Source organism: Anomaloglossus baeobatrachus, unplaced genomic scaffold (genome assembly GCF_048569485.1).
Source record: "Anomaloglossus baeobatrachus isolate aAnoBae1 unplaced genomic scaffold, aAnoBae1.hap1 Scaffold_325, whole genome shotgun sequence".
In the NCBI taxonomy this organism is placed as follows: domain Eukaryota; kingdom Metazoa; phylum Chordata; class Amphibia; order Anura; family Aromobatidae; genus Anomaloglossus; species Anomaloglossus baeobatrachus.
In genome coordinates, this window is record NW_027442639.1 from 281,099 (window position 1) to 299,059 (window position 17,961).

Below are 17,961 nucleotides of genomic sequence, written 5' to 3' on the forward strand. Positions count from 1 at the left end.
CACTCCAAAGAAAGTTACCTGTTTATTCCTATCATGCATTGGTTTTTGGGGTTTTCTTTGAGTAATGATGATCTCTTTAGTAGTCTGTTGGCGCCCTCTCCTGGAGGAATAGTTTGCTTGCTCTTGGACATTCTAAAAGAGAGGTCATGATAGACATTGAGCTTCTGAGCTCAATTGGGGACAGTCATGGGTGATGAATGTTTGCAACCTACTGCGAAGCCTCATACCGCAATATAAGGAACGTCAAATACTAAGAAAGGGCGGCCTATGAAAGAATTACTACTTTCAATAAGTACACTTAAACGGCTAATTGGGAATAGAAAAACTGTAAAAAGCCCTCTGAGAAAGCCCCCCTCTAACCTTTGATAGTAAGCTTTTCTGTAGTCTGCCTGTTGATGTATTTTCCGTTTGAACTGTGCACAACATGAAGAGACGGAACACTGGCGGCTTGTCACAATGCCCCCCGATGACATCACAATAGCGCTGCTGCCTAGAAAACAAGCTGCGCAGAAGAAGTTGTTCTTTGGGTGGGAGGGTGGGCTAGTGGAAGGAGGGGGCAATCTCTTTTTTTCCCGGGTGGTAGGGGGATGACAGGAGAAGGGAAGCGGGTGGTGAGAAAGGTACAGAGGGCAGGGTTTGGGGGCTGGGAAGGAAAGGGAAAAGATTAGGGTTTGGGGATGATGAAAGGGCTTTCTACGGGTAAGGATGGCAAAGGGTGGCAGTGACGGAAAGTCAGGCAACCTGTCCTGTCCGTCTTTTTGTATCGTGAATTGGAAAGACTGCAAGGGGGAGGGGAGTTGCTTGCGCCCTAAAGGAGGAGTTATTCAGATTCATTGCAGTGGGCGGCGGCTGCAAAACGCACCATTCTTCTTGTTTTTGCTCTGCAAAGCAGCCTTTTCAAGGGTTGGCTTGGGTGACAAAATGTCTTGTGTAGGCGTGGGTTTGTCTCCCTCTCGCTCTCTCTCCCTAAGATGTGTCCGGCATAGGCCAGGGTGCCACTCGAGGCCCAAACCAATTCTGGTTATCGCTTCTCGGCCTTTTGGCTAAGATCAAGTGTAGTATCTGTTCTTATCAGTTTAATATCTGATACGTCCCCTATCTGGGGACCATATATTAAATGGATTTTTAGAACAGGGAGATGGAAAAAGAGCTTGCTCTGTCCACTCCACGCATTGACCTGGTATTGCAGTACCTCCAGGAACGGTGCACCCCTTCTTAACCCAGTTTCCAAAAGCAGAACTCAATTCACCTGATTCATATTAGCCCGATTTAATGAATTGGAAGAAAGCATACGTCTTCATATGCACCTCAATTTGGCCCATTCACTTTTCACACTTCCTCCTTTTGTTTTTTATCTTTCACACTTTTGACTTTCTTTATTCATCCAAATAGCAAACTCATCACCACTCAACCTGACCAACTCGGCTATGTCCCCGTGCTGCAGTTCTCTGTCTTATCTAGATCATTTGCAATTGAATGGAATAGATCCCTTTTGGACAAAGTGGATTCACCTGCTGCTGCAGTGACCACAGGTGTGATAAGATCTAGAATTGGCATCTGGTGCGATCTCTCCGCTTCCACTCCAAAGAAAGTTACCTGTTTATTCCTATCATGCATTGGTTTTTGGGGTTTTCTTTGAGTAATGATGATCTCTTTAGTAGTCTGTTGGCGCCCTCTCCTGGAGGAATAGTTTGCTTGCTCTTGGACATTCTAAAAGAGAGGTCATGATAGACATTGAGCTTCTGAGCTCAATTGGGGACAGTCATGGGTGATGAATGTTTGCAACCTACTGCGAAGCCTCATACCGCAATATAAGGAACGTCAAATACTAAGAAAGGGCGGCCTATGAAAGAATTACTACTTTCAATAAGTACACTTAAACGGCTAATTGGGAATAGAAAAACTGTAAAAAGCCCTCTGAGAAAGCCCCCCTCTAACCTTTGATAGTAAGCTTTTCTGTAGTCTGCCTGTTGATGTATTTTCCGTTTGAACTGTGCACAACATGAAGAGACGGAACACTGGCGGCTTGTCACAATGCCCCCCGATGACATCACAATAGCGCTGCTGCCTAGAAAACAAGCTGCGCAGAAGAAGTTGTTCTTTGGGTGGGAGGGTGGGCTAGTGGAAGGAGGGGGCAATCTCTTTTTTTCCCGGGTGGTAGGGGGATGACAGGAGAAGGGAAGCGGGTGGTGAGAAAGGTACAGAGGGCAGGGTTTGGGGGCTGGGAAGGAAAGGGAAAAGATTAGGGTTTGGGGATGATGAAAGGGCTTTCTACGGGTAAGGATGGCAAAGGGTGGCAGTGACGGAAAGTCAGGCAACCTGTCCTGTCCGTCTTTTTGTATCGTGAATTGGAAAGACTGCAAGGGGGAGGGGAGTTGCTTGCGCCCTAAAGGAGGAGTTATTCAGATTCATTGCAGTGGGCGGCGGCTGCAAAACGCACCATTCTTCTTGTTTTTGCTCTGCAAAGCAGCCTTTTCAAGGGTTGGCTTGGGTGACAAAATGTCTTGTGTAGGCGTGGGTTTGTCTCCCTCTCGCTCTCTCTCCCTAAGATGTGTCCGGCATAGGCCAGGGTGCCACTCGAGGCCCAAACCAATTCTGGTTATCGCTTCTCGGCCTTTTGGCTAAGATCAAGTGTAGTATCTGTTCTTATCAGTTTAATATCTGATACGTCCCCTATCTGGGGACCATATATTAAATGGATTTTTAGAACAGGGAGATGGAAAAAGAGCTTGCTCTGTCCACTCCACGCATTGACCTGGTATTGCAGTACCTCCAGGAACGGTGCACCCCTTCTTAACCCAGTTTCCAAAAGCAGAACTCAATTCACCTGATTCATATTAGCCCGATTTAATGAATTGGAAGAAAGCATACGTCTTCATATGCACCTCAATTTGGCCCATTCACTTTTCACACTTCCTCCTTTTGTTTTTTATCTTTCACACTTTTGACTTTCTTTATTCATCCAAATAGCAAACTCATCACCACTCAACCTGACCAACTCGGCTATGTCCCCGTGCTGCAGTTCTCTGTCTTATCTAGATCATTTGCAATTGAATGGAATAGATCCCTTTTGGACAAAGTGGATTCACCTGCTGCTGCAGTGACCACAGGTGTGATAAGATCTAGAATTGGCATCTGGTGCGATCTCTCCGCTTCCACTCCAAAGAAAGTTACCTGTTTATTCCTATCATGCATTGGTTTTTGGGGTTTTCTTTGAGTAATGATGATCTCTTTAGTAGTCTGTTGGCGCCCTCTCCTGGAGGAATAGTTTGCTTGCTCTTGGACATTCTAAAAGAGAGGTCATGATAGACATTGAGCTTCTGAGCTCAATTGGGGACAGTCATGGGTGATGAATGTTTGCAACCTACTGCGAAGCCTCATACCGCAATATAAGGAACGTCAAATACTAAGAAAGGGCGGCCTATGAAAGAATTACTACTTTCAATAAGTACACTTAAACGGCTAATTGGGAATAGAAAAACTGTAAAAAGCCCTCTGAGAAAGCCCCCCTCTAACCTTTGATAGTAAGCTTTTCTGTAGTCTGCCTGTTGATGTATTTTCCGTTTGAACTGTGCACAACATGAAGAGACGGAACACTGGCGGCTTGTCACAATGCCCCCCGATGACATCACAATAGCGCTGCTGCCTAGAAAACAAGCTGCGCAGAAGAAGTTGTTCTTTGGGTGGGAGGGTGGGCTAGTGGAAGGAGGGGGCAATCTCTTTTTTTCCCGGGTGGTAGGGGGATGACAGGAGAAGGGAAGCGGGTGGTGAGAAAGGTACAGAGGGCAGGGTTTGGGGGCTGGGAAGGAAAGGGAAAAGATTAGGGTTTGGGGATGATGAAAGGGCTTTCTACGGGTAAGGATGGCAAAGGGTGGCAGTGACGGAAAGTCAGGCAACCTGTCCTGTCCGTCTTTTTGTATCGTGAATTGGAAAGACTGCAAGGGGGAGGGGAGTTGCTTGCGCCCTAAAGGAGGAGTTATTCAGATTCATTGCAGTGGGCGGCGGCTGCAAAACGCACCATTCTTCTTGTTTTTGCTCTGCAAAGCAGCCTTTTCAAGGGTTGGCTTGGGTGACAAAATGTCTTGTGTAGGCGTGGGTTTGTCACCCTCTCGCTCTCTCTCCCTAAGATGTGTCCGGCATAGGCCAGGGTGCCACTCGAGGCCCAAACCAATTCTGGTTATCGCTTCTCGGCCTTTTGGCTAAGATCAAGTGTAGTATCTGTTCTTATCAGTTTAATATCTGATACGTCCCCTATCTGGGGACCATATATTAAATGGATTTTTAGAACAGGGAGATGGAAAAAGAGCTTGCTCTGTCCACTCCACGCATTGACCTGGTATTGCAGTACCTCCAAGAACGGTGCACCCCTTCTTAACCCAGTTTCCAAAAGCAGAACTCAATTCACCTGATTCATATTAGCCCGATTTAATGAATTGGAAGAAAGCATACGTCTTCATATGCACCTCAATTTGGCCCATTCACTTTTCACACTTCCTCCTTTTGTTTTTTATCTTTCACACTTTTGACTTTCTTTATTCATCCAAATAGCAAACTCATCACCACTCAACCTGACCAACTCGGCTATGTCCCCGTGCTGCAGTTCTCTGTCTTATCTAGATCATTTGCAATTGAATGGAATAGATCCCTTTTGGACAAAGTGGATTCACCTGCTGCTGCAGTGACCACAGGTGTGATAAGATCTAGAATTGGCATCTGGTGCGATCTCTCCGCTTCCACTCCAAAGAAAGTTACCTGTTTATTCCTATCATGCATTGGTTTTTGGGGTTTTCTTTGAGTAATGATGATCTCTTTAGTAGTCTGTTGGCGCCCTCTCCTGGAGGAATAGTTTGCTTGCTCTTGGACATTCTAAAAGAGAGGTCATGATAGACATTGAGCTTCTGAGCTCAATTGGGGACAGTCATGGGTGATGAATGTTTGCAACCTACTGCGAAGCCTCATACCGCAATATAAGGAACGTCAAATACTAAGAAAGGGCGGCCTATGAAAGAATTACTACTTTCAATAAGTACACTTAAACGGCTAATTGGGAATAGAAAAACTGTAAAAAGCCCTCTGAGAAAGCCCCCCTCTAACCTTTGATAGTAAGCTTTTCTGTAGTCTGCCTGTTGATGTATTTTCCGTTTGAACTGTGCACAACATGAAGAGACGGAACACTGGCGGCTTGTCACAATGCCCCCCGATGACATCACAATAGCGCTGCTGCCTAGAAAACAAGCTGCGCAGAAGAAGTTGTTCTTTGGGTGGGAGGGTGGGCTAGTGGAAGGAGGGGGCAATCTCTTTTTTTCCCGGGTGGTAGGGGGATGACAGGAGAAGGGAAGCGGGTGGTGAGAAAGGTACAGAGGGCAGGGTTTGGGGGCTGGGAAGGAAAGGGAAAAGATTAGGGTTTGGGGATGATGAAAGGGCTTTCTACGGGTAAGGATGGCAAAGGGTGGCAGTGACGGAAAGTCAGGCAACCTGTCCTGTCCGTCTTTTTGTATCGTGAATTGGAAAGACTGCAAGGGGGAGGGGAGTTGCTTGCGCTCTAAAGGAGGAGTTATTCAGATTCATTGCAGTGGGCGGCGGCTGCAAAACGCACCATTCTTCTTGTTTTTGCTCTGCAAAGCAGCCTTTTCAAGGGTTGGCTTGGGTGACAAAATGTCTTGTGTAGGCGTGGGTTTGTCTCCCTCTCGCTCTCTCTCCCTAAGATGTGTCCGGCATAGGCCAGGGTGCCACTCGAGGCCCAAACCAATTCTGGTTATCGCTTCTCGGCCTTTTGGCTAAGATCAAGTGTAGTATCTGTTCTTATCAGTTTAATATCTGATACGTCCCCTATCTGGGGACCATATATTAAATGGATTTTTAGAACAGGGAGATGGAAAAAGAGCTTGCTCTGTCCACTCCACGCATTGACCTGGTATTGCAGTACCTCCAGGAACGGTGCACCCCTTCTTAACCCAGTTTCCAAAAGCAGAACTCAATTCACCTGATTCATATTAGCCCGATTTAATGAATTGGAAGAAAGCATACGTCTTCATATGCACCTCAATTTGGCCCATTCACTTTTCACACTTCCTCCTTTTGTTTTTTATCTTTCACACTTTTGACTTTCTTTATTCATCCAAATAGCAAACTCATCACCACTCAACCTGACCAACTCGGCTATGTCCCCGTGCTGCAGTTCTCTGTCTTATCTAGATCATTTGCAATTGAATGGAATAGATCCCTTTTGGACAAAGTGGATTCACCTGCTGCTGCAGTGACCACAGGTGTGATAAGATCTAGAATTGGCATCTGGTGCGATCTCTCCGCTTCCACTCCAAAGAAAGTTACCTGTTTATTCCTATCATGCATTGGTTTTTGGGGTTTTCTTTGAGTAATGATGATCTCTTTAGTAGTCTGTTGGCGCCCTCTCCTGGAGGAATAGTTTGCTTGCTCTTGGACATTCTAAAAGAGAGGTCATGATAGACATTGAGCTTCTGAGCTCAATTGGGGACAGTCATGGGTGATGAATGTTTGCAACCTACTGCGAAGCCTCATACCGCAATATAAGGAACGTCAAATACTAAGAAAGGGCGGCCTATGAAAGAATTACTACTTTCAATAAGTACACTTAAACGGCTAATTGGGAATAGAAAAACTGTAAAAAGCCCTCTGAGAAAGCCCCCCTCTAACCTTTGATAGTAAGCTTTTCTGTAGTCTGCCTGTTGATGTATTTTCCGTTTGAACTGTGCACAACATGAAGAGACGGAACACTGGCGGCTTGTCACAATGCCCCCCGATGACATCACAATAGCGCTGCTGCCTAGAAAACAAGCTGCGCAGAAGAAGTTGTTCTTTGGGTGGGAGGGTGGGCTAGTGGAAGGAGGGGGCAATCTCTTTTTTTCCCGGGTGGTAGGGGGATGACAGGAGAAGGGAAGCGGGTGGTGAGAAAGGTACAGAGGGCAGGGTTTGGGGGCTGGGAAGGAAAGGGAAAAGATTAGGGTTTGGGGATGATGAAAGGGCTTTCTACGGGTAAGGATGGCAAAGGGTGGCAGTGACGGAAAGTCAGGCAACCTGTCCTGTCCGTCTTTTTGTATCGTGAATTGGAAAGACTGCAAGGGGGAGGGGAGTTGCTTGCGCCCTAAAGGAGGAGTTATTCAGATTCATTGCAGTGGGCGGCGGCTGCAAAACGCACCATTCTTCTTGTTTTTGCTCTGCAAAGCAGCCTTTTCAAGGGTTGGCTTGGGTGACAAAATGTCTTGTGTAGGCGTGGGTTTGTCTCCCTCTCGCTCTCTCTCCCTAAGATGTGTCCGGCATAGGCCAGGGTGCCACTCGAGGCCCAAACCAATTCTGGTTATCGCTTCTCGGCCTTTTGGCTAAGATCAAGTGTAGTATCTGTTCTTATCAGTTTAATATCTGATACGTCCCCTATCTGGGGACCATATATTAAATGGATTTTTAGAACAGGGAGATGGAAAAAGAGCTTGCTCTGTCCACTCCACGCATTGACCTGGTATTGCAGTACCTCCAGGAACGGTGCACCCCTTCTTAACCCAGTTTCCAAAAGCAGAACTCAATTCACCTGATTCATATTAGCCCGATTTAATGAATTGGAAGAAAGCATACGTCTTCATATGCACCTCAATTTGGCCCATTCACTTTTCACACTTCCTCCTTTTGTTTTTTATCTTTCACACTTTTGACTTTCTTTATTCATCCAAATAGCAAACTCATCACCACTCAACCTGACCAACTCGGCTATGTCCCCGTGCTGCAGTTCTCTGTCTTATCTAGATCATTTGCAATTGAATGGAATAGATCCCTTTTGGACAAAGTGGATTCACCTGCTGCTGCAGTGACCACAGGTGTGATAAGATCTAGAATTGGCATCTGGTGCGATCTCTCCGCTTCCACTCCAAAGAAAGTTACCTGTTTATTCCTATCATGCATTGGTTTTTGGGGTTTTCTTTGAGTAATGATGATCTCTTTAGTAGTCTGTTGGCGCCCTCTCCTGGAGGAATAGTTTGCTTGCTCTTGGACATTCTAAAAGAGAGGTCATGATAGACATTGAGCTTCTGAGCTCAATTGGGGACAGTCATGGGTGATGAATGTTTGCAACCTACTGCGAAGCCTCATACCGCAATATAAGGAACGTCAAATACTAAGAAAGGGCGGCCTATGAAAGAATTACTACTTTCAATAAGTACACTTAAACGGCTAATTGGGAATAGAAAAACTGTAAAAAGCCCTCTGAGAAAGCCCCCCTCTAACCTTTGATAGTAAGCTTTTCTGTAGTCTGCCTGTTGATGTATTTTCCGTTTGAACTGTGCACAACATGAAGAGACGGAACACTGGCGGCTTGTCACAATGCCCCCCGATGACATCACAATAGCGCTGCTGCCTAGAAAACAAGCTGCGCAGAAGAAGTTGTTCTTTGGGTGGGAGGGTGGGCTAGTGGAAGGAGGGGGCAATCTCTTTTTTTCCCGGGTGGTAGGGGGATGACAGGAGAAGGGAAGCGGGTGGTGAGAAAGGTACAGAGGGCAGGGTTTGGGGGCTGGGAAGGAAAGGGAAAAGATTAGGGTTTGGGGATGATGAAAGGGCTTTCTACGGGTAAGGATGGCAAAGGGTGGCAGTGACGGAAAGTCAGGCAACCTGTCCTGTCCGTCTTTTTGTATCGTGAATTGGAAAGACTGCAAGGGGGAGGGGAGTTGCTTGCGCTCTAAAGGAGGAGTTATTCAGATTCATTGCAGTGGGCGGCGGCTGCAAAACGCACCATTCTTCTTGTTTTTGCTCTGCAAAGCAGCCTTTTCAAGGGTTGGCTTGGGTGACAAAATGTCTTGTGTAGGCGTGGGTTTGTCTCCCTCTCGCTCTCTCTCCCTAAGATGTGTCCGGCATAGGCCAGGGTGCCACTCGAGGCCCAAACCAATTCTGGTTATCGCTTCTCGGCCTTTTGGCTAAGATCAAGTGTAGTATCTGTTCTTATCAGTTTAATATCTGATACGTCCCCTATCTGGGGACCATATATTAAATGGATTTTTAGAACAGGGAGATGGAAAAAGAGCTTGCTCTGTCCACTCCACGCATTGACCTGGTATTGCAGTACCTCCAGGAACGGTGCACCCCTTCTTAACCCAGTTTCCAAAAGCAGAACTCAATTCACCTGATTCATATTAGCCCGATTTAATGAATTGGAAGAAAGCATACGTCTTCATATGCACCTCAATTTGGCCCATTCACTTTTCACACTTCCTCCTTTTGTTTTTTATCTTTCACACTTTTGACTTTCTTTATTCATCCAAATAGCAAACTCATCACCACTCAACCTGACCAACTCGGCTATGTCCCCGTGCTGCAGTTCTCTGTCTTATCTAGATCATTTGCAATTGAATGGAATAGATCCCTTTTGGACAAAGTGGATTCACCTGCTGCTGCAGTGACCACAGGTGTGATAAGATCTAGAATTGGCATCTGGTGCGATCTCTCCGCTTCCACTCCAAAGAAAGTTACCTGTTTATTCCTATCATGCATTGGTTTTTGGGGTTTTCTTTGAGTAATGATGATCTCTTTAGTAGTCTGTTGGCGCCCTCTCCTGGAGGAATAGTTTGCTTGCTCTTGGACATTCTAAAAGAGAGGTCATGATAGACATTGAGCTTCTGAGCTCAATTGGGGACAGTCATGGGTGATGAATGTTTGCAACCTACTGCGAAGCCTCATACCGCAATATAAGGAACGTCAAATACTAAGAAAGGGCGGCCTATGAAAGAATTACTACTTTCAATAAGTACACTTAAACGGCTAATTGGGAATAGAAAAACTGTAAAAAGCCCTCTGAGAAAGCCCCCCTCTAACCTTTGATAGTAAGCTTTTCTGTAGTCTGCCTGTTGATGTATTTTCCGTTTGAACTGTGCACAACATGAAGAGACGGAACACTGGCGGCTTGTCACAATGCCCCCCGATGACATCACAATAGCGCTGCTGCCTAGAAAACAAGCTGCGCAGAAGAAGTTGTTCTTTGGGTGGGAGGGTGGGCTAGTGGAAGGAGGGGGCAATCTCTTTTTTTCCCGGGTGGTAGGGGGATGACAGGAGAAGGGAAGCGGGTGGTGAGAAAGGTACAGAGGGCAGGGTTTGGGGGCTGGGAAGGAAAGGGAAAAGATTAGGGTTTGGGGATGATGAAAGGGCTTTCTACGGGTAAGGATGGCAAAGGGTGGCAGTGACGGAAAGTCAGGCAACCTGTCCTGTCCGTCTTTTTGTATCGTGAATTGGAAAGACTGCAAGGGGGAGGGGAGTTGCTTGCGCCCTAAAGGAGGAGTTATTCAGATTCATTGCAGTGGGCGGCGGCTGCAAAACGCACCATTCTTCTTGTTTTTGCTCTGCAAAGCAGCCTTTTCAAGGGTTGGCTTGGGTGACAAAATGTCTTGTGTAGGCGTGGGTTTGTCTCCCTCTCGCTCTCTCTCCCTAAGATGTGTCCGGCATAGGCCAGGGTGCCACTCGAGGCCCAAACCAATTCTGGTTATCGCTTCTCGGCCTTTTGGCTAAGATCAAGTGTAGTATCTGTTCTTATCAGTTTAATATCTGATACGTCCCCTATCTGGGGACCATATATTAAATGGATTTTTAGAACAGGGAGATGGAAAAAGAGCTTGCTCTGTCCACTCCACGCATTGACCTGGTATTGCAGTACCTCCAGGAACGGTGCACCCCTTCTTAACCCAGTTTCCAAAAGCAGAACTCAATTCACCTGATTCATATTAGCCCGATTTAATGAATTGGAAGAAAGCATACGTCTTCATATGCACCTCAATTTGGCCCATTCACTTTTCACACTTCCTCCTTTTGTTTTTTATCTTTCACACTTTTGACTTTCTTTATTCATCCAAATAGCAAACTCATCACCACTCAACCTGACCAACTCGGCTATGTCCCCGTGCTGCAGTTCTCTGTCTTATCTAGATCATTTGCAATTGAATGGAATAGATCCCTTTTGGACAAAGTGGATTCACCTGCTGCTGCAGTGACCACAGGTGTGATAAGATCTAGAATTGGCATCTGGTGCGATCTCTCCGCTTCCACTCCAAAGAAAGTTACCTGTTTATTCCTATCATGCATTGGTTTTTGGGGTTTTCTTTGAGTAATGATGATCTCTTTAGTAGTCTGTTGGCGCCCTCTCCTGGAGGAATAGTTTGCTTGCTCTTGGACATTCTAAAAGAGAGGTCATGATAGACATTGAGCTTCTGAGCTCAATTGGGGACAGTCATGGGTGATGAATGTTTGCAACCTACTGCGAAGCCTCATACCGCAATATAAGGAACGTCAAATACTAAGAAAGGGCGGCCTATGAAAGAATTACTACTTTCAATAAGTACACTTAAACGGCTAATTGGGAATAGAAAAACTGTAAAAAGCCCTCTGAGAAAGCCCCCCTCTAACCTTTGATAGTAAGCTTTTCTGTAGTCTGCCTGTTGATGTATTTTCCGTTTGAACTGTGCACAACATGAAGAGACGGAACACTGGCGGCTTGTCACAATGCCCCCCGATGACATCACAATAGCGCTGCTGCCTAGAAAACAAGCTGCGCAGAAGAAGTTGTTCTTTGGGTGGGAGGGTGGGCTAGTGGAAGGAGGGGGCAATCTCTTTTTTTCCCGGGTGGTAGGGGGATGACAGGAGAAGGGAAGCGGGTGGTGAGAAAGGTACAGAGGGCAGGGTTTGGGGGCTGGGAAGGAAAGGGAAAAGATTAGGGTTTGGGGATGATGAAAGGGCTTTCTACGGGTAAGGATGGCAAAGGGTGGCAGTGACGGAAAGTCAGGCAACCTGTCCTGTCCGTCTTTTTGTATCGTGAATTGGAAAGACTGCAAGGGGGAGGGGAGTTGCTTGCGCCCTAAAGGAGGAGTTATTCAGATTCATTGCAGTGGGCGGCGGCTGCAAAACGCACCATTCTTCTTGTTTTTGCTCTGCAAAGCAGCCTTTTCAAGGGTTGGCTTGGGTGACAAAATGTCTTGTGTAGGCGTGGGTTTGTCTCCCTCTCGCTCTCTCTCCCTAAGATGTGTCCGGCATAGGCCAGGGTGCCACTCGAGGCCCAAACCAATTCTGGTTATCGCTTCTCGGCCTTTTGGCTAAGATCAAGTGTAGTATCTGTTCTTATCAGTTTAATATCTGATACGTCCCCTATCTGGGGACCATATATTAAATGGATTTTTAGAACAGGGAGATGGAAAAAGAGCTTGCTCTGTCCACTCCACGCATTGACCTGGTATTGCAGTACCTCCAGGAACGGTGCACCCCTTCTTAACCCAGTTTCCAAAAGCAGAACTCAATTCACCTGATTCATATTAGCCCGATTTAATGAATTGGAAGAAAGCATACGTCTTCATATGCACCTCAATTTGGCCCATTCACTTTTCACACTTCCTCCTTTTGTTTTTTATCTTTCACACTTTTGACTTTCTTTATTCATCCAAATAGCAAACTCATCACCACTCAACCTGACCAACTCGGCTATGTCCCCGTGCTGCAGTTCTCTGTCTTATCTAGATCATTTGCAATTGAATGGAATAGATCCCTTTTGGACAAAGTGGATTCACCTGCTGCTGCAGTGACCACAGGTGTGATAAGATCTAGAATTGGCATCTGGTGCGATCTCTCCGCTTCCACTCCAAAGAAAGTTACCTGTTTATTCCTATCATGCATTGGTTTTTGGGGTTTTCTTTGAGTAATGATGATCTCTTTAGTAGTCTGTTGGCGCCCTCTCCTGGAGGAATAGTTTGCTTGCTCTTGGACATTCTAAAAGAGAGGTCATGATAGACATTGAGCTTCTGAGCTCAATTGGGGACAGTCATGGGTGATGAATGTTTGCAACCTACTGCGAAGCCTCATACCGCAATATAAGGAACGTCAAATACTAAGAAAGGGCGGCCTATGAAAGAATTACTACTTTCAATAAGTACACTTAAACGGCTAATTGGGAATAGAAAAACTGTAAAAAGCCCTCTGAGAAAGCCCCCCTCTAACCTTTGATAGTAAGCTTTTCTGTAGTCTGCCTGTTGATGTATTTTCCGTTTGAACTGTGCACAACATGAAGAGACGGAACACTGGCGGCTTGTCACAATGCCCCCCGATGACATCACAATAGCGCTGCTGCCTAGAAAACAAGCTGCGCAGAAGAAGTTGTTCTTTGGGTGGGAGGGTGGGCTAGTGGAAGGAGGGGGCAATCTCTTTTTTTCCCGGGTGGTAGGGGGATGACAGGAGAAGGGAAGCGGGTGGTGAGAAAGGTACAGAGGGCAGGGTTTGGGGGCTGGGAAGGAAAGGGAAAAGATTAGGGTTTGGGGATGATGAAAGGGCTTTCTACGGGTAAGGATGGCAAAGGGTGGCAGTGACGGAAAGTCAGGCAACCTGTCCTGTCCGTCTTTTTGTATCGTGAATTGGAAAGACTGCAAGGGGGAGGGGAGTTGCTTGCGCCCTAAAGGAGGAGTTATTCAGATTCATTGCAGTGGGCTGCGGCTGCAAAACGCACCATTCTTCTTGTTTTTGCTCTGCAAAGCAGCCTTTTCAAGGGTTGGCTTGGGTGACAAAATGTCTTGTGTAGGCGTGGGTTTGTCTCCCTCTCGCTCTCTCTCCCTAAGATGTGTCCGGCATAGGCCAGGGTGCCACTCGAGGCCCAAACCAATTCTGGTTATCGCTTCTCGGCCTTTTGGCTAAGATCAAGTGTAGTATCTGTTCTTATCAGTTTAATATCTGATACGTCCCCTATCTGGGGACCATATATTAAATGGATTTTTAGAACAGGGAGATGGAAAAAGAGCTTGCTCTGTCCACTCCACGCATTGACCTGGTATTGCAGTACCTCCAGGAACGGTGCACCCCTTCTTAACCCAGTTTCCAAAAGCAGAACTCAATTCACCTGATTCATATTAGCCCGATTTAATGAATTGGAAGAAAGCATACGTCTTCATATGCACCTCAATTTGGCCCATTCACTTTTCACACTTCCTCCTTTTGTTTTTTATCTTTCACACTTTTGACTTTCTTTATTCATCCAAATAGCAAACTCATCACCACTCAACCTGACCAACTCGGCTATGTCCCCGTGCTGCAGTTCTCTGTCTTATCTAGATCATTTGCAATTGAATGGAATAGATCCCTTTTGGACAAAGTGGATTCACCTGCTGCTGCAGTGACCACAGGTGTGATAAGATCTAGAATTGGCATCTGGTGCGATCTCTCCGCTTCCACTCCAAAGAAAGTTACCTGTTTATTCCTATCATGCATTGGTTTTTGGGGTTTTCTTTGAGTAATGATGATCTCTTTAGTAGTCTGTTGGCGCCCTCTCCTGGAGGAATAGTTTGCTTGCTCTTGGACATTCTAAAAGAGAGGTCATGATAGACATTGAGCTTCTGAGCTCAATTGGGGACAGTCATGGGTGATGAATGTTTGCAACCTACTGCGAAGCCTCATACCGCAATATAAGGAACGTCAAATACTAAGAAAGGGCGGCCTATGAAAGAATTACTACTTTCAATAAGTACACTTAAACGGCTAATTGGGAATAGAAAAACTGTAAAAAGCCCTCTGAGAAAGCCCCCCTCTAACCTTTGATAGTAAGCTTTTCTGTAGTCTGCCTGTTGATGTATTTTCCGTTTGAACTGTGCACAACATGAAGAGACGGAACACTGGCGGCTTGTCACAATGCCCCCCGATGACATCACAATAGCGCTGCTGCCTAGAAAACAAGCTGCGCAGAAGAAGTTGTTCTTTGGGTGGGAGGGTGGGCTAGTGGAAGGAGGGGGCAATCTCTTTTTTTCCCGGGTGGTAGGGGGATGACAGGAGAAGGGAAGCGGGTGGTGAGAAAGGTACAGAGGGCAGGGTTTGGGGGCTGGGAAGGAAAGGGAAAAGATTAGGGTTTGGGGATGATGAAAGGGCTTTCTACGGGTAAGGATGGCAAAGGGTGGCAGTGACGGAAAGTCAGGCAACCTGTCCTGTCCGTCTTTTTGTATCGTGAATTGGAAAGACTGCAAGGGGGAGGGGAGTTGCTTGCGCCCTAAAGGAGGAGTTATTCAGATTCATTGCAGTGGGCGGCGGCTGCAAAACGCACCATTCTTCTTGTTTTTGCTCTGCAAAGCAGCCTTTTCAAGGGTTGGCTTGGGTGACAAAATGTCTTGTGTAGGCGTGGGTTTGTCTCCCTCTCGCTCTCTCTCCCTAAGATGTGTCCGGCATAGGCCAGGGTGCCACTCGAGGCCCAAACCAATTCTGGTTATCGCTTCTCGGCCTTTTGGCTAAGATCAAGTGTAGTATCTGTTCTTATCAGTTTAATATCTGATACGTCCCCTATCTGGGGACCATATATTAAATGGATTTTTAGAACAGGGAGATGGAAAAAGAGCTTGCTCTGTCCACTCCACGCATTGACCTGGTATTGCAGTACCTCCAGGAACGGTGCACCCCTTCTTAACCCAGTTTCCAAAAGCAGAACTCAATTCACCTGATTCATATTAGCCCGATTTAATGAATTGGAAGAAAGCATACGTCTTCATATGCACCTCAATTTGGCCCATTCACTTTTCACACTTCCTCCTTTTGTTTTTTATCTTTCACACTTTTGACTTTCTTTATTCATCCAAATAGCAAACTCATCACCACTCAACCTGACCAACTCGGCTATGTCCCCGTGCTGCAGTTCTCTGTCTTATCTAGATCATTTGCAATTGAATGGAATAGATCCCTTTTGGACAAAGTGGATTCACCTGCTGCTGCAGTGACCACAGGTGTGATAAGATCTAGAATTGGCATCTGGTGCGATCTCTCCGCTTCCACTCCAAAGAAAGTTACCTGTTTATTCCTATCATGCATTGGTTTTTGGGGTTTTCTTTGAGTAATGATGATCTCTTTAGTAGTCTGTTGGCGCCCTCTCCTGGAGGAATAGTTTGCTTTCTCTTGGACATTCTAAAAGAGAGGTCATGATAGACATTGAGCTTCTGAGCTCAATTGGGGACAGTCATGGGTGATGAATGTTTGCAACCTACTGCGAAGCCTCATACCGCAATATAAGGAACGTCAAATACTAAGAAAGGGCGGCCTATGAAAGAATTACTACTTTCAATAAGTACACTTAAACGGCTAATTGGGAATAGAAAAACTGTAAAAAGCCCTCTGAGAAAGCCCCCCTCTAACCTTTGATAGTAAGCTTTTCTGTAGTCTGCCTGTTGATGTATTTTCCGTTTGAACTGTGCACAACATGAAGAGACGGAACACTGGCGGCTTGTCACAATGCCCCCCGATGACATCACAATAGCGCTGCTGCCTAGAAAACAAGCTGCGCAGAAGAAGTTGTTCTTTGGGTGGGAGGGTGGGCTAGTGGAAGGAGGGGGCAATCTCTTTTTTTCCCGGGTGGTAGGGGGATGACAGGAGAAGGGAAGCGGGTGGTGAGAAAGGTACAGAGGGCAGGGTTTGGGGGCTGGGAAGGAAAGGGAAAAGATTAGGGTTTGGGGATGATGAAAGGGCTTTCTACGGGTAAGGATGGCAAAGGGTGGCAGTGACGGAAAGTCAGGCAACCTGTCCTGTCCGTCTTTTTGTATCGTGAATTGGAAAGACTGCAAGGGGGAGGGGAGTTGCTTGCGCCCTAAAGGAGGAGTTATTCAGATTCATTGCAGTGGGCGGCGGCTGCAAAACGCACCATTCTTCTTGTTTTTGCTCTGCAAAGCAGCCTTTTCAAGGGTTGGCTTGGGTGACAAAATGTCTTGTGTAGGCGTGGGTTTGTCTCCCTCTCGCTCTCTCTCCCTAAGATGTGTCCGGCATAGGCCAGGGTGCCACTCGAGGCCCAAACCAATTCTGGTTATCGCTTCTCGGCCTTTTGGCTAAGATCAAGTGTAGTATCTGTTCTTATCAGTTTAATATCTGATACGTCCCCTATCTGGGGACCATATATTAAATGGATTTTTAGAACAGGGAGATGGAAAAAGAGCTTGCTCTGTCCACTCCACGCATTGACCTGGTATTGCAGTACCTCCAGGAACGGTGCACCCCTTCTTAACCCAGTTTCCAAAAGCAGAACTCAATTCACCTGATTCATATTAGCCCGATTTAATGAATTGGAAGAAAGCATACGTCTTCATATGCACCTCAATTTGGCCCATTCACTTTTCACACTTCCTCCTTTTGTTTTTTATCTTTCACACTTTTGACTTTCTTTATTCATCCAAATAGCAAACTCATCACCACTCAACCTGACCAACTCGGCTATGTCCCCGTGCTGCAGTTCTCTGTCTTATCTAGATCATTTGCAATTGAATGGAATAGATCCCTTTTGGACAAAGTGGATTCACCTGCTGCTGCAGTGACCACAGGTGTGATAAGATCTAGAATTGGCATCTGGTGCGATCTCTCCGCTTCCACTCCAAAGAAAGTTACCTGTTTATTCCTATCATGCATTGGTTTTTGGGGTTTTCTTTGAGTAATGATGATCTCTTTAGTAGTCTGTTGGCGCCCTCTCCTGGAGGAATAGTTTGCTTGCTCTTGGACATTCTAAAAGAGAGGTCATGATAGACATTGAGCTTCTGAGCTCAATTGGGGACAGTCATGGGTGATGAATGTTTGCAACCTACTGCGAAGCCTCATACCGCAATATAAGGAACGTCAAATACTAAGAAAGGGCGGCCTATGAAAGAATTACTACTTTCAATAAGTACACTTAAACGGCTAATTGGGAATAGAAAAACTGTAAAAAGCCCTCTGAGAAAGCCCCCCTCTAACCTTTGATAGTAAGCTTTTCTGTAGTCTGCCTGTTGATGTATTTTCCGTTTGAACTGTGCACAACATGAAGAGACGGAACACTGGCGGCTTGTCACAATGCCCCCCGATGACATCACAATAGCGCTGCTGCCTAGAAAACAAGCTGCGCAGAAGAAGTTGTTCTTTGGGTGGGAGGGTGGGCTAGTGGAAGGAGGGGGCAATCTCTTTTTTTCCCGGGTGGTAGGGGGATGACAGGAGAAGGGA

The 17,961-nt window shown here is 46.2% G+C and overlaps 11 non-coding genes across 11 annotated transcripts; all 11 read left to right on the forward strand.

Moving 5' to 3' along the window:
- The first annotated feature begins 1,023 nt into the window (after positions 1 to 1,023).
- Positions 1,024 to 1,214, forward strand: LOC142270080 (U2 spliceosomal RNA). The gene has a single exon (XR_012735447.1). It is a non-coding gene; the product is annotated as a U2 spliceosomal RNA (small nuclear RNA).
- A 1,387-nt stretch (positions 1,215 to 2,601) lies between these two features.
- On the forward strand, positions 2,602 to 2,792 carry LOC142270082 (U2 spliceosomal RNA). Its single transcript, XR_012735449.1, has one exon. It is a non-coding gene; the product is annotated as a U2 spliceosomal RNA (small nuclear RNA).
- A 1,387-nt stretch (positions 2,793 to 4,179) lies between these two features.
- Positions 4,180 to 4,370, forward strand: LOC142270116 (U2 spliceosomal RNA). Its single transcript, XR_012735479.1, has one exon. It is a non-coding gene; the product is annotated as a U2 spliceosomal RNA (small nuclear RNA).
- Positions 4,371 to 5,757: 1,387 nt separating this feature from the next.
- LOC142270083 (U2 spliceosomal RNA) lies at positions 5,758 to 5,948 on the forward strand. Its single transcript, XR_012735450.1, has one exon. It is a non-coding gene; the product is annotated as a U2 spliceosomal RNA (small nuclear RNA).
- A 1,387-nt stretch (positions 5,949 to 7,335) lies between these two features.
- On the forward strand, positions 7,336 to 7,526 carry LOC142270084 (U2 spliceosomal RNA). Its single transcript, XR_012735451.1, has one exon. It is a non-coding gene; the product is annotated as a U2 spliceosomal RNA (small nuclear RNA).
- Positions 7,527 to 8,913: 1,387 nt separating this feature from the next.
- Positions 8,914 to 9,104, forward strand: LOC142270085 (U2 spliceosomal RNA). The gene has a single exon (XR_012735452.1). It is a non-coding gene; the product is annotated as a U2 spliceosomal RNA (small nuclear RNA).
- A 1,387-nt stretch (positions 9,105 to 10,491) lies between these two features.
- On the forward strand, positions 10,492 to 10,682 carry LOC142270086 (U2 spliceosomal RNA). Its single transcript, XR_012735453.1, has one exon. It is a non-coding gene; the product is annotated as a U2 spliceosomal RNA (small nuclear RNA).
- A 1,387-nt stretch (positions 10,683 to 12,069) lies between these two features.
- Positions 12,070 to 12,260, forward strand: LOC142270089 (U2 spliceosomal RNA). The gene has a single exon (XR_012735455.1). It is a non-coding gene; the product is annotated as a U2 spliceosomal RNA (small nuclear RNA).
- A 1,387-nt stretch (positions 12,261 to 13,647) lies between these two features.
- Positions 13,648 to 13,838, forward strand: LOC142270090 (U2 spliceosomal RNA). The gene has a single exon (XR_012735456.1). It is a non-coding gene; the product is annotated as a U2 spliceosomal RNA (small nuclear RNA).
- A 1,387-nt stretch (positions 13,839 to 15,225) lies between these two features.
- LOC142270091 (U2 spliceosomal RNA) lies at positions 15,226 to 15,416 on the forward strand. The gene has a single exon (XR_012735457.1). It is a non-coding gene; the product is annotated as a U2 spliceosomal RNA (small nuclear RNA).
- A 1,387-nt stretch (positions 15,417 to 16,803) lies between these two features.
- LOC142270092 (U2 spliceosomal RNA) lies at positions 16,804 to 16,994 on the forward strand. Its single transcript, XR_012735458.1, has one exon. It is a non-coding gene; the product is annotated as a U2 spliceosomal RNA (small nuclear RNA).
- The last annotated feature ends 967 nt before the right edge of the window (positions 16,995 to 17,961 follow it).